This window comes from Chiloscyllium plagiosum, chromosome 9, assembly GCF_004010195.1.
Source record: "Chiloscyllium plagiosum isolate BGI_BamShark_2017 chromosome 9, ASM401019v2, whole genome shotgun sequence".
Classification (NCBI taxonomy): Eukaryota; Metazoa; Chordata; class Chondrichthyes; order Orectolobiformes; family Hemiscylliidae; genus Chiloscyllium; species Chiloscyllium plagiosum.
In genome coordinates this window covers 83,064,476-83,078,196 of record NC_057718.1, presented here as the reverse complement: position 1 = coordinate 83,078,196, position 13,721 = coordinate 83,064,476, and the positions used below count along the sequence as shown (strand labels likewise).

Below are 13,721 nucleotides of genomic sequence, written 5' to 3'. Positions count from 1 at the left end.
CCAGCTAAGCAGATTGTGTTCTTTGTAAATATTTGTTACCTTGCTGCAGCCAATCTCTTCTGCTTTGCAAAGACTCTTCCAAAAATATAAGAAAGATTATGGATATATATCTGATCAATATTATTACAAAATAATATTTCAGGTAACACTTTAATAACATTATTTATAATGTTGTTGATTGTTTTAGAGTGTTTTGGATTGTCCTAGCTGTTGGTTGAATTTGTCAAAATGTGAGGAGAGTTTTCAGAGGAGGTAGTTGAATATGGATTGGCCTGAATCTGCTCAGTGAGGCGGAAGCTCTCAATAAAAAAAGATTTATTTGGTGTAGTAACAGTGCATTAACCAGGCAAGGGAAAGGCTTATGAAGAACTACATTCTAATAATCTAGAGTTAACACAGCAAGATGAAGAAATGTGCTGTAATCAGTGCCTGCTTCACTTGTTTTGTGTCTTCCAGCTTTTAATGATTTCTGTACTCGAACCCATTATTTTCCTTGATTCTTCCTAGTTCTTGGTACCTTGATATGCTGTATCTTACTAACATTCAAATTGAATGACCTCACATCTCCCAAATTAATTCAACCTACTATAGTTTTGCAAATATAGTGAAGAGTGAGGCCTTAATATAAAACTTTGGAAAATGCTGATAGCAAGATTCTGCCAATTCTAATATATACCCATGATCTCCTACCAAATTACCTACCCATGTTAGGTTAGCTCCAATTGTCCATGTTCTGATTAATAATAATAAAAAATTGCCTTCTATTTCTGGTGCTTGTTTCAGGGTGTTCCAATATGGACAATGGTAGCACAGTTGCTCTGCCAGTCTCACGTTGCTGTGAGGGTGGATGAGGCTTTTGCACCCATGGAAATCCACTCAGCATACTGGGACCCTCCAGACCTCAGGCAGGCATGGGATAGCTGGCAAGGTCAACCCACGCGACAGGATATCAGCCTCCAGCTAGTGCTGAGGGCATTCCACATAGGAGCACCTGTGAAAAATGAATAAAGCATGCTCCAATAATCTAGATTTTCATAGAATCCCTGCAGTCCAGAAAGAGGCTATTCAGCCCATCAAGTCTGCACTGACCCTCTGAAGAGCATACCATCCAGACCCAGCTCTGCCCACCCTATCTTTGTCACACCCCCCACCTCCTTAACCATGGCTAACCTGCACATCCCTGGACTATGGGGCAGCATCCGCAGAAAGTAACACTTAGCATTTCCAGTCATGATAAAAGTTTGTCTCAACTTGAAACATATACTCAATCTCCCTCCATAGATATTGCCTGACCTGCTAAGCTTTTTCAGCACCATGTTTTTGTTTCTGATTTCCAGCATCCACAGTGTTTCATTTTTGCATTAGTGTTCCTGCTTATGTCTGAATATGTTAATGATTAAGTTGTTATTTCTTATCTAGAAAATGTCATCTTTTGCTGGAGTCACCGTACAGTGGATTACGCCAAGGATTCTTTGGGAGGGACCATGATGACTGTGGTCATCTTTTGGATCATCCAGAATCACCATCCTGCACTAGACAAGGCAGCCTGGGCTGGCAACCAAGGTGAACAACATCGATAGAGTTGAAAGTGAGTTTTATTTGGCTGTAAAGACAATCCAAACATACCGCTATTGTGCATGTGTGGATGTATTCCACTTCTCTGTGGGACCAACAATAGACCGGCTCCTTGAAATATTTCTGGATTTTGTGGCTGGCCATACGTTTTATCCTCATCTATCTTCTCTGAGAATACCTGCACTGCACTAATTCCTCCAGACTGCAGCCTCCCGCCTCTTCAGTGCCATGTTTTGCAGAGCACAGCAAATCACCACAATCCACGGATATTCTCACTGAGGCATTGTCCTTTTCAGTGCTCCCACCAAAGCTATCTAAGGCCTCAGAATGTAATTTTCAGGAGACTGATAGTCTGCTCAGTGGTGGTTGTGGTTGTTGTGAGGCTGATGTTGTATCTCTTTTCTGCTTCTGACCTAAGATTCCTCACCAGTGTCAGCATTCACCTCTTTAATGGGTAGCACTTATCACCCACAATCTAACCATGAGGACATGCACACAGAGGGTAGTAAATAGCTCAGGAACCTGGGAGTGTATGGTCATGTAGCATTGAGGTTGCTGTGAGGATGTCATATGTGTATCTGCATGACACATTGGTAGCAGTCCCAGTTTATGTAGAATCCTTTCCCATTAACAAAAAGCATTTTTTGAATTGCAAAGCCTTGATGGCCATGTTTGGCAGTCTATCACATCTTGCACATAGGGGAATCCAGCAACGGTCCTAAATCCTCAGGCTGTCCAGTTCAGTGAAATAATGTAGATATTTGACTGGTTCTCCTGGAGGGGACATTAGTCACAAATTTGATGCAACTGGATGCCATCAATTAAGAGATGCCACGCATCTCTCCAGTGGGCCCTGGAATTAACCAGAGGAATAGGGTAGCATCTTGTAGGGGTCTGAGCAATGTAGGCTATGATAAAATTCATAGCAGAATGTTAAATCCAACAAGGTCAATCTGGTGCATCTGGCTCCATCTTTTGCGCTTTTCACAAATGGTGTGTGAGTTTCTCACTAGGCAATGGTGAGTTACCAATTGAGGGGGATTACTGCTTATTAAATGCTTTGTTAATAGCTCAGCTCACCTCATTAACAAATGTTCCAAACTAACTAGATATGATGAAAACTTGACATGGAAATCAGGTACTTGGCATAGTTCACCACTTGCTCCAAAGGACCCTCATGTTGAACACTAGGTACCAACGTCTGAGGGCACATTCTATGGCCACCGGTCACACACTCTATGAACATTGACATTGGCATATGATATGGGCCAGCTTCTGAGAACCCTCATGGCATGTCCTCAATCCACTTCCAGGAACCTCTGCACTTGAACATTGCACTTCAGCTGTACCAGCAAGTTTCATTGTGAAATAATCATACAGAGGCTGGTATCTGGTCATCCTTTATTTACTTATACACAATACACTGGCTGTGGCCAACCAGCTTGGAGTCAGTCACCTGAGTTGAGGAGATCTCATCTCCTGGTTATACTTTTTTTTAACTAACATTGGCTGTAGCCAGCCATCTCCTGTTTTTTTTGTTTTTTTTTTCTTTCTGACTGAAGAATGCTCATTGTCACCTTGCATTGTGGTGGAAGTAGATGGTATACAGTTGGGGAAGAAAGTGCTGCAACCACACTCAGAGTGGGCAGGGTAAGTGATTCGAAGGTTTGTTAGAGAAAAAGGCTGAACAAACCAGGATTTCTTTCACTGGAGTGTAGGCGACTGAGAGGTGACCTTAAAGAGGTTTATAAAATGATGAAGACTATAAATAGGGTTAATGGTAGGTTCCCTTTCCCTAGGATGGGGGATTTCAAGATTAGGGGGCATTATTTTTAAGGTGAGAGGATTAAGAGTTTAAAAAAGTCATGAGGAGCAAATTCTTTATGTGAAGGTGGTTCATGTGTGGAATGAACTCCCTGAGGAAGTGGTAGATGCAGGCACAGTTACAACATTTTAAAAGACACTGTGATAAGTGCATGTGTAGGAAAGGTTTGGGGGGGATATGGACCATTTGGAGGCAGGTGGGACTAGTTTAGTTTGGAATTATGTTTGGCGTGGATTGGTTGGACCAAAGGGTCTGTGAAACAACTGCATAGAGGCTGGTATCCGTCACCAAGTCACACTTTATTTATTCGTGCATGGTACACTGGCTGTGGCCAGCCATCTCCTGGTTGTATTGGTCAGCCAGTGCTTTCCTGATTTCCCCAGGATAACAACCCCAAGCAACAACCTCATTCAACGAGGTCAATCTGATTCCAATCATTACATCACTCCCAAGCCAAGTCTGGGGATGTAGGCCTGGTGTTTGGCTTGTAGCTTTTCCTGCGATGTTTTTACCCAAAGTCCAATTCCTCTGATTTGGACTCTGACAAGGCATGTACTGGACTGTAGCCTATCTCTCGCGTTCGGGACAACTTGGAAGAGTTTCTTTCTGCAGTAACGATATCGAGGCTGCATCCATCTCGGACTCTGAAGTTTTCTTGACAGAGAATGGAGGGGGAGAGCCAACAGTTTCTAACAGGTTTTCTAGTTTTTCTGAGGGGCCAGCTATGTTTTGTTACTGCCCAGTTTGTGAGGTAAAGCTTTCAGGTGATCTACATGTTTGTCCAGGACTGTATCACCTTCCTGTACTCTAAGTCACAGAACGTGACCTCGTACCCATACAGGGTCATTCCCATGGTTCCAGCATCAAACTTCATCCCCTGAATTAAATTGTCTCTCTCGCTTAGAGGGGGTATGTGGCTGGATTGGCCTTCCTGCTGCCGTTTCACTCTCCCTTCCCCCACCAGATTTAACCTGGTGCAGTGTCTTCTCCCCATTAGCAACTCTGCTGGAACTATCCCTGTTGTTGTGTGTGGGATGGCCCTTAATTGAACAGGAACTGGGACAGCTGCTTCTTTAAGACTACCTTCAACATTTGGACTGTTGACCAAAATGGTTCTTTTGTGATACCATTGGACAATGGATGGTATGGAGCCATCTTTATGTGTCAAATGCCATCAGACTTTAGGAAATATTCAAACTCCCTGCTGGTAAATGGTGTCCCGTTGCCTGTGACCGATAATTCCAGGAGTCCGTGTTTTGTGAACGATGCTCGCAGCTTCTCAATCGTTATCCCTGAGTTTGCCAGATAAGCTTTGTGTGTCCAACCACTTTGAATGGATGTCCACAACTATCAGGAACATTGAGCCCATGAAAGGATTGGCGGAGTCAACATGCAACTGAGCCCAGGGCTTTCCCAGCCATTCCCATGAATGTGGGGGTGCTGCTGGTGGCAGGTTTTGTCCTTGTTAGTTGTCCCACCAATGCAATAATGTCAGCATCCAACCATGACCACCAGACAGCTTCATGCTAGCATCTTCCTCTTGGAAACCCCTGGATGACCCTGGTGGAGTTTGGCAAGTGTTGGGACAATCACCCATGCGCCCCTCAATAATATACCATGCTTTATAGTGACCTAGTCTCACCAGGTCCAGAAAAGTTTCAATTCTTGGTTGTAATGGCCCTTCTATAGCCCCCATTACCACCAGCTGTTTCAGTTGCACTGAGACATGATCTTCTTGTGTCCACAATTGGATATTGTTAGGGTGGAGGGTGTGAGGAAAGTTTAAAACCAAACAGACTGTTCCAGGGGAGGCACCGTAGGTGGAGTATATGCCAGTGGGAGGCTGCTCAAGGCATCTGCCTTAGCCATTTGGCTTCCTGGGTGGTGTTCACAGTGAGACTAAGGCCTACGCTGAATTCTCCTGGAAGCTGTGGGCGTCACCATCTTGTCTTCCTTCAGCAGCCCTCGCAGGGATTTGTGATTTGTTACTATCACAAATTCCCATCTGTAAGTTACTGATGGAACTTCCTCACACCAAAGGTGTCTGCCAAACCTTCCTTCTCTATCTGGGCATATTTTCTTTCGGCATCAGCCAAGGTCCGGGAAGCAGACGCTATTGGGTGTTGCTCTCCATTGGGCCACCGGTGAGCCAACACCACCCTGATACCATACGGGGAGGCATCGCATGTCAGCACTACCTCTCGCTTCTGATGGTAGTGATCAACATCTTAGATGGCGATAGCTGCATTTTCACTTTCCTAAATGCTACTTCTTGGCTGTGTGGCCACTTCCCTGTTTCAGGTGTAAGGTGCCAAGATGGAGGCCAGGTTATGTATGAGTTTTCCATAATAATTCACAAACCCCAGGAAAGACCAAAGCTCCGATACAGACCTGGGAGCTGGGGCTCCTTTGATTGCTCTCAATTTCTCTTCCAAATGGTGTAACTCAGTTTTGTCGACTCTGTAACCCAAGTAGGTCACTTGGGGGCACCCAAAACATACCATTTCACCTTCTAAGGTGTACGCCTGCCTGGGAGCACTTAAGCACTATGTCCTAGTCCTCCAAGTGCTCTTTATTGGCCTTCCCAGTTATTAGTACATCATCCAGATAAATGGCAACCTGAGGTACCCCTTGTAAAATGTTCTCCATGGTCTGCTGGAAAAGGGCACAGGCTGGTGATACCCCAAATGGCAGTCGTGTATACTGATCTCAACACTGATGGGTATTAATCGTAGCATACTTCTGGAACTCATCCAGTTACAATTGCAGGTAAGCATGGCTCATGTCCAGTTTTCTAAAGATAGCCCACCCCCCCTTGCCAACTCTACGTACAAGTGCATTGTATGAGGGATCGGGTGTTTATCAAGCTGAGAGCGCGGTTTACCGTTTGCTTAAAAATCCCCCCAAAGGCGAACTGAGCTGTCAGGCTTCACAATCAGTATGACCAGTCCTGCCCATTCTGCAAACGCATTGGTTTGATGATTACTTTGCTCTTCAGCCTCCAGATTTCTGCCTCTACTTTTACCCACAAGGCAAATGGCACCAGGTGGGCCTTGTAAAACCTTGGAATTGCTTCCTGGTCGACAGGTAATGTGGCTTTGGCCCCTTTGGTAGTCCTGAGCTCTACGTGAAAAACTCCTGGGTATTTCACTGGGGCTTCACTGAGACTTAACTGTTGAGCTAATCCAGGTGAATCTTTTTCAACCAATTCCACCCCAATAGGCCTGGGCCTGAGCCTTTTACTACCATCACTGGTTACTGCACCAACTGCTTCTCATAGGAGACTAGAGCTGAAGTCATACCCTTAATCTGCAGTGGTTCTCAGTGTACGTGCTCAACCTGGCTGAGGTCTCGTGCACACTTAGGGGTTGGAGTTCCAAGCGAATTTTGTTAAAGACAGATTCTGCAACCACAGATACAGCTGTGGCAGCATCGATCTCCATGGCAACTGGGTGACCAGTTCACCAAACATTAATTTTAATCCGTTCTGATTTTGGTGTCACACAGCAATTTAATTGTTTCAAGTCTTATGGAAGGGGACTTTTCAGGGTGTCACTAACCTGGGTACTGGCCTACGAGTTTTCTTACTCAGGTCACGCCGCGTAGGACTCCTTTGCTGTCTTGAGTCCACATACTGGCAGCACCTACAATGGCTTGCTGGCCCAGGTCCTGAAGAACTTTTTAGCCATTTGGCCGAGTCTCGGCTTTGTTGTGGGGTTCTGCTGTGGGCTAGCCTGTGGTCCATCTGCTCAACATATGCCCAGTGTGAGGCTCTGCGATTACCTACACTCAAGTGGTGTTCCCCAAGCTCAGTTAGAGACTTGAGGGAGTCCACTTTCGTTGGGATGCCCTGTAGCTCCCACAGTCCACTTGCTGCATTTTCTTATGATGGAGCCATTGCAATGCCTGTTGAATGTCCACTTGGACTTCAGCTGGTAGGCACTTCTTCATGGTTATGTCACTAATCCCACATACCAAACAGCCTCTCAGCATCTCGTTCAGGGTTAACCCAAAATCACATGCCTCTGCCAATTGTCGTAACCTCGTCAAAAATCCAATACAGACTCCCCCAGTTCTTTAGATGACAACAAAATTGGAGGTGCAGTGGACAGTGTAGAAAATCACCTCTGAATACAGTGGGATCTTAATCAGATGGGCTGAGGAGTGGTAGATGGAGTTTAATTTAGATAAATGTGAGGTGCTGCATTTTGAAAAGGCAAATCAGGGCAAGACATTTACACTGAATGGTAAGGTCCTGGGGAGAGTTGCTGAACAAAGAGACCTTGGAGTGCAGGTTCATAGCTCCTTGAAAGTGGAGTCGCAGGTAGATAGGATAGTGAAGAAGGCATATGTTATGCTTGCCTTTATTAGCGATTGTGTTGAGTATAGGAGATGGAGGGTCATGTTGCGGCTGTACAGGATATTGGTTAGTTCACTATTGAAATACTGCATTCAGTTCTGGTCTCCCTGCTATAGGAAGGATCTTGTGAAACTTGAAAGGGTTTAGAAATGCTTTACAAGCATGTTGCCAGGGTTGGAGGGTTTGAGCGACATGGAGAGGCCGAATAGACTGGGGTATTTTCCTTGGAGTGTTGGAGGCTGAGAGGTGACCTTTTAGAAGTTTATGGAATAATCTCATAGAATCCCTCCAGTGTGGAAGCAGGCCCTTTGGTCCAACACCGAACCTCCGCAGAGTACCCCACCCAGACCCATTTCCCTACTCTACTACTCTACATGTCCCCTGACTAATGCACCGAGCCTACACATCCCTGCACACTATGGGCAATTTAACATGGCCAATTCACCTGGCCTGCACATCTTTGGACTGTGGGAGGAAACCGGAGCACCCGGAGGAAACCCACGCAGACACGGGGAGAATTAACAAACTCCACGCATGGTTGCCTGAAGCCAGATTCATACCCAGCTCCTTGGCACTGTGAGGCAGCAGTGCTAACCACTGAGACATTGTACTGCCCTAAATAATGAACGGCATGGATAGGATAAATAGACAAGGTCCTTTCTTCGAGGTGGGGGAGTCCAAAACTAGAGAGCATAGGTTTAATGTGAGAGGAGAAAGATTTAAAAGGCATCTAAGGTGCAACGTTTTCATGCAGAGGTGGTGCGTGTATGGAATGAGCTGCCAGAAGAACTGGTGGAGGCTGGTACAGTTACAACATTTAAAAGGCATTTGAATGGGTATGTGAATTAGAAGGTGTTAAAGGGATATGGGCCAAATGCTGGCAAATGAGACTTGGCATGAGGAAGTTGGACTTAAGGGTCTGTTTCTGTGCTGTATATCTCTATGACTCTAACAGCTGAATAAAACAAATAGCCTCTCAGAATTAGAGGAGGTTTGGGGTTGTAATATTCCTTAACCAATTCCGTCAACCTTTGGAAGGTTTTAGTGTCTGGTGCCTCTGGGAATGTTAAGCCCCTTATAATTGAAAATACTGTGAGCCTTCAAGCAGTCAGAAGGATTACTTACTGCTTTTCATCTGCCCCAAATGTCATTGCCTGGAAAAAATATCGCAATCTTTCCACGTACTAGGACCAGTCTTCAACAGCAGGGTCAAATGAGTCAAACTTCCCAAATGATGCCAGAAGTGCTTACCTCAACTCCAAAGTGACTGGAACAAGTGAATGTTTGATTAGATTAGATTTCCTACAGTGTGGAAACAGGCCCTTCGGCCCAACCAGTCCACACCGACCCTCTGAAGAGTAACCCACCCAGCAAACTCCACACAGACAGTTACCTGAGGTGGGAATCGAACCTAGGACCCTGGTGCTGTGAGGCAGCAGTGCTAACCACTGAGCCACCATGCCACCCATGTGGGTTCTTCACGCACATCCTGTTTTCTCTCATTGCCACTGGAATAACTGCACAAAGGCTGGTATCCCATCGCCAAGTCACCCTTTATTTACTTATCCACAGTACACTGGCTGTGGCCAGCCAGTTCGGAGTCAATCGCCTGGACCGGGGAGATTCTAATCTCGTTATATTTGTTTCATCAGTCACTTAGTCTGAGGAGATTCTAATCTCCTGGTAAGATCATATTTTTATTAAAAATGTACAAAATACAAAATAGCCAACAGTTAATAGTAAACAACAAATCACAAGAAAATGGCAACGGCAAAACTAGACACCAAACTGCTCAATGCAATCAATTTTCAGGGAAATGCGGTCAAACACCAAATCCCGCTATTCTTTACCCGAGAGAAACCGTTAGACAAAAACACATGTAAAACAAATCCAAACAACTGAATGAGAAACCAGTGCATATATCACAGACACCTCTGGTAAACCAGCAAACGGTCTTCCGGCCACTAAAGGCAACCCGCCCTTTGCCCCTTCGGTTCTCGGCTCACCCCAACGCACCTTCCGACGTCTCGGCCCACCCCTATGCATCTTCCGCCCTTATTCACTGTCCGGTTTCTCACCCCATCCCATGCACTGTCTGACCACCTCTAGGACTGCCCATCCCTATACCTCACCAGGAAGGTGGTCACCTTCTGGCATTCGGGACCACTTAGTCGCCTTCTGGCTCTCTGGACGGCCTATTCACCTTCCGGCTCTAGGGGTGACAGTTTTAAGAATGACGTGTGAACCATCTGGCTTTCAGGACAGTCCAGTCCCAAGGACACACAAGACACAACACAGGTGAGACAACTGACCATCAAAAAGGCTGAGTCCGTTTCCAACACAGAGTCCGTACCAAAAGGCAGAGTCCTTTCCTGAAGGCAGCAAATACATGCCTAGCAGCACACGTACACGTGTTTAGCCTCCACAGAAGCCTGGTCCACCCACAGAGGCCCAGATCCACTCATGGAGACACCTATCCAATTGTCAAGGTGCATTGCTTGTTAAACTGGCTAGTCTGGTGTTTCCTTTCTTCGTGGTGGTGGAATGTCAATAAAGTTTTCTGCACTCAGCATTTCTTCAGTATATCCTACACCTGCACGCACAGGACATGGGTGTTGGGGAGGGATAGCGTTGGATGTCAGCGACAAACGCAGGATGAGGGACCAAAGGGACCAGCCGGTACTGCAGCATGGCAGCCACCAGCTGGCTTATGACCAGCACTTGACTCCTGTAAGATAGCACTCGGAGCAGTCCTGTTCAGCGGCCTAGGCTAGCCGAGACTTTAGCTTCCAGCTTCTGCCAGTTCACCGGCCAGGATTCCTCAGCCGGGCTGAGGTAGATCCCCAGGTAGAGGAGATGGGTGGTACTCCAGCTGAACCCCTGTAACTTCTCCGGCAGAGAGTCCACCTGCCACGGACCGACCAGTAGTCTGGTATATTTGGCCCAGTTGATCCTGGCGGAAGATGCTGCCGAGTACATGGCCTGGCACTCGGGCATCCTCCCCAGGTCAGCCGGGTCGGTGAAAGTGAGGAACATGTCGTTGGCGTAGGCTGAGAGGACCACCCCAGTGCCCGCGCCGCGCAGAATCTCTTCCGCAAGAGGCACAGGAAAGGCTCCACACACAGGGAACACAGCTGGACGGACAGGGGGCAGCCTTGATGTAATTCTCTCCCAAAGGGAAGGAGTGCTGTCAGGGACCCGTTAACTTTTAACCAGACACTCTATGCGGTGTACATGATTTGGATCCAGGCAGCAAACTGCTTCCCAAACCCGAATGCCCGCAGAGTCCCAAGCAGATACTCGTGATCGATCCTGTTGAATGCCTTCTCCTGGTCGAGAGACAGGAAGGTGCTCGGCAGATCAGCCCGTCGACAGAAATGGATCAGGTCCCGGACCAGGTGGACGTTGTCGTGTATCCTCCGTGTAGGACTGGTCCGGGTGAATCATGTGGGCCAGCACGGAAGCCAGGCGAGAAGACAACACCCTGGCAAAAAGTTTGTAATCCGTCCCGAGGAGGGAGGCCGGATGCCAGTTCTTCAAAGAACGAAGGTCCCCCTTCTTCAGCAGTAGGACAATGACCGCCCTGCGCCAAGAAAGGGCCAGCTCTCTGCCAGTTAGACACTCCCCCAGTCTGTGCATAGTCGCTCCCCAGGACGTTCCAGAATGCCCTGAAGATCTCCACAGTCAGCCCGTCCAGCCCCGGGGCACTTGCCCCTCGAGAGCCGGTCGAGGGCACGGTCAGCTCCTCTAAAGTGACGGGAGTGTCGAGACTTCTGGCGTCCTCCGGGCCGAGCTGTGGCAGGTCCTCCCACAGAACTCTGTGAGCATCCTCGCTGGACGGATCCGGAGAGAACAGAGCTGTGTAATAGTTTCGGACGTGGGCCCTGATCCCCTCCGGATCCGAGACGAGGGACCCGCCGTCGGCCAGCAGCACAGGGAGCTGCTGACGGGTGCCATGCCTTTTTTCCAGCGAGTAGAAGAAGGGGGAGCCGCCGTCCATGTCCTGGAGGAGCTGGATCCGCGACCTCACGTACATGCACCAAACCCTGATGAGCTGCAGGTCCCAGAGCGCGGCCTTCTTCTCTTCGTACACCCCGCGTAGGGCCGGGTCCGCGTCGGGCTGACCGAGGCGTGACTCCAGGTCGAGCATCTCCCTCTCCAACTCCCCGATCCTAGATTTCTGCCTCTTCGTCGACTCCCTCGTGTACTCCTGACAGAAAACACAGAAGTGAGCCTAACCCATGTCCCACCATAGCTTCAGGGAGGGGAAGCTTCCCGCTTCCTTCTCCAGCTGGCCCAGAAACGATGAAACGAGTCCCGGAACCGTTTGTCCTCCAACAGCAGGTTGTTAAAGTGCCAGTACGCGGAGCCGAGCCTGGCGCCGAACGGAAGGAGTTCCGCCCACACCAGGTGATAGTCCGTGCACGACACCTGCCGTGTGGAGGCCGTTGGAAAACAGGAGGCGTACGCCCGCGAAATGTACAGGCGGTTGATTCTGGACGCTCCGACCCCAGGCCACACGAATGTGAAGGCGATGGAGTCGGGATGGAAATTCTGCCAGACGTCCATCAGGTCGAAGGACTTTACCAAGTCCCCCGACCTCCTCCCCGACGCCCAATCGGTGCAGGCACCGCCGTGGTCCTTGTCCTCGAGGGCGCAGTTAAAATCTCTCCCAAGGGCGACGCACTGGATCTCGTTGATGGAGGCGAGATGAGCGGACACTTTTCCGAAGAAGCTCGCTTGACTCGGCCCGGCCAGGGGAGTGTAGACGTTCACAAAGTGGAGCACCGTGTCCCCCCAGCCGAACCGTCAGGTGAAGCAATTGGCCTGGCACAGGCTCCCTGACCCCCAAGATCTCCGGCTGAAAATTTGGGGCCAACAAGATAGCCACCCCGCCAGATCTGCGGGTGAGTCACCATGTAGACCTCCCCCTTGCCACTCCAGAGCCAGGTGGCTTCGTCTCCCGGGGTAGTGTAGATTTCTTGCAGGAAACACACCGCATACCTCCGTCCCGAAGGACCGAGAGGTTCTGGAATCTGTGCTGTGACTCCCTGCTGCTATTGATGTTGAGGCTGGCTATAGTTGTCTTCATGTCAGCAGTATTGTGCAACCACCACCAGTACAGTTAAAAACTATATACATTTACTGGGCAGATGAGGGAGGGGCGCAGAATTCCCTCGCCCTCACCAGGAGTGCACCCAGGAAGTTCCTGACCTGCTTTTGCTCATTTATGTCCAGGCCAGGTGCTTGGCGGGCAGCCTGGGCCGACCAGCAAACCAGCTTGAAGGAGCTCCAGCAGTCCAGTGCCAAGTAGGCTCTATCTCAGCAACTGTGACTTTCCTCGACAAATTCCTGAAGTTCCTCGAGGGGGGATGAGGGGGATCCCGTTGGTGGGTACCTGGGAGTCAAAAACTTGACTGGAGATAGACTCCGGATCATCCCCAGTACCAACCACCGAACTCGAACCCTCCTCTGTGTAGTCTCCCTTGGTCACTGGCCCCTCCCCCACCGTGAGAGGGAGGGCTGGTCAGACACCACCAACTGGCCTCAAACCCCCAGCGACCCCCACCCACCAGGGTCACCGATGGGAACTTCCTCAGTGCACCCCTTCCCAGAATGCTCCGAGGTTGGATCATCAGGCGGCAGAGGCTCAGGTCCCGGCCAACGGGACATCCGGCTCCTCAGGGAAAAGATCCTTCCCCAGGGTCAAGGCGTTAGGGAAAACAGTCTGGGAGGGAGGTGTAGGGATAACACCCTCCTCCCCTCCACCGCTCGATGGCTGTGCAGGGTTAAAACCAGCACAGCCCACACCTCCGCCCACGTGGGGATTTAGCTCATCCCTGGGGCAGATGGGATGGTGACAGCAGGGGAGCCTTCTACAACCCACGGGACACTGGGAAGATCAGGCCACGTTGCGGGAAAGCCAGGAAGCTCCATGGGCTCACCCCCTGGGGAGGGGCA

General features: G+C 49.0%; 1 protein-coding gene across 1 annotated transcript in view; it reads left to right on the top strand.

Moving 5' to 3' along the window:
- Positions 1-1,430: 1,430 nt before the first annotated feature.
- The window catches only part of LOC122552993, a 69,293-nt gene continuing 57,002 nt past the window's right edge, over positions 1,431-13,721 (top strand). Inside the window, exon 1 of the mRNA XM_043696349.1 lies at positions 1,431-1,588. The gene's annotated coding sequence lies outside the window, so the exon portion shown is untranslated. The remainder of the gene's footprint in view (positions 1,589-13,721) is intronic.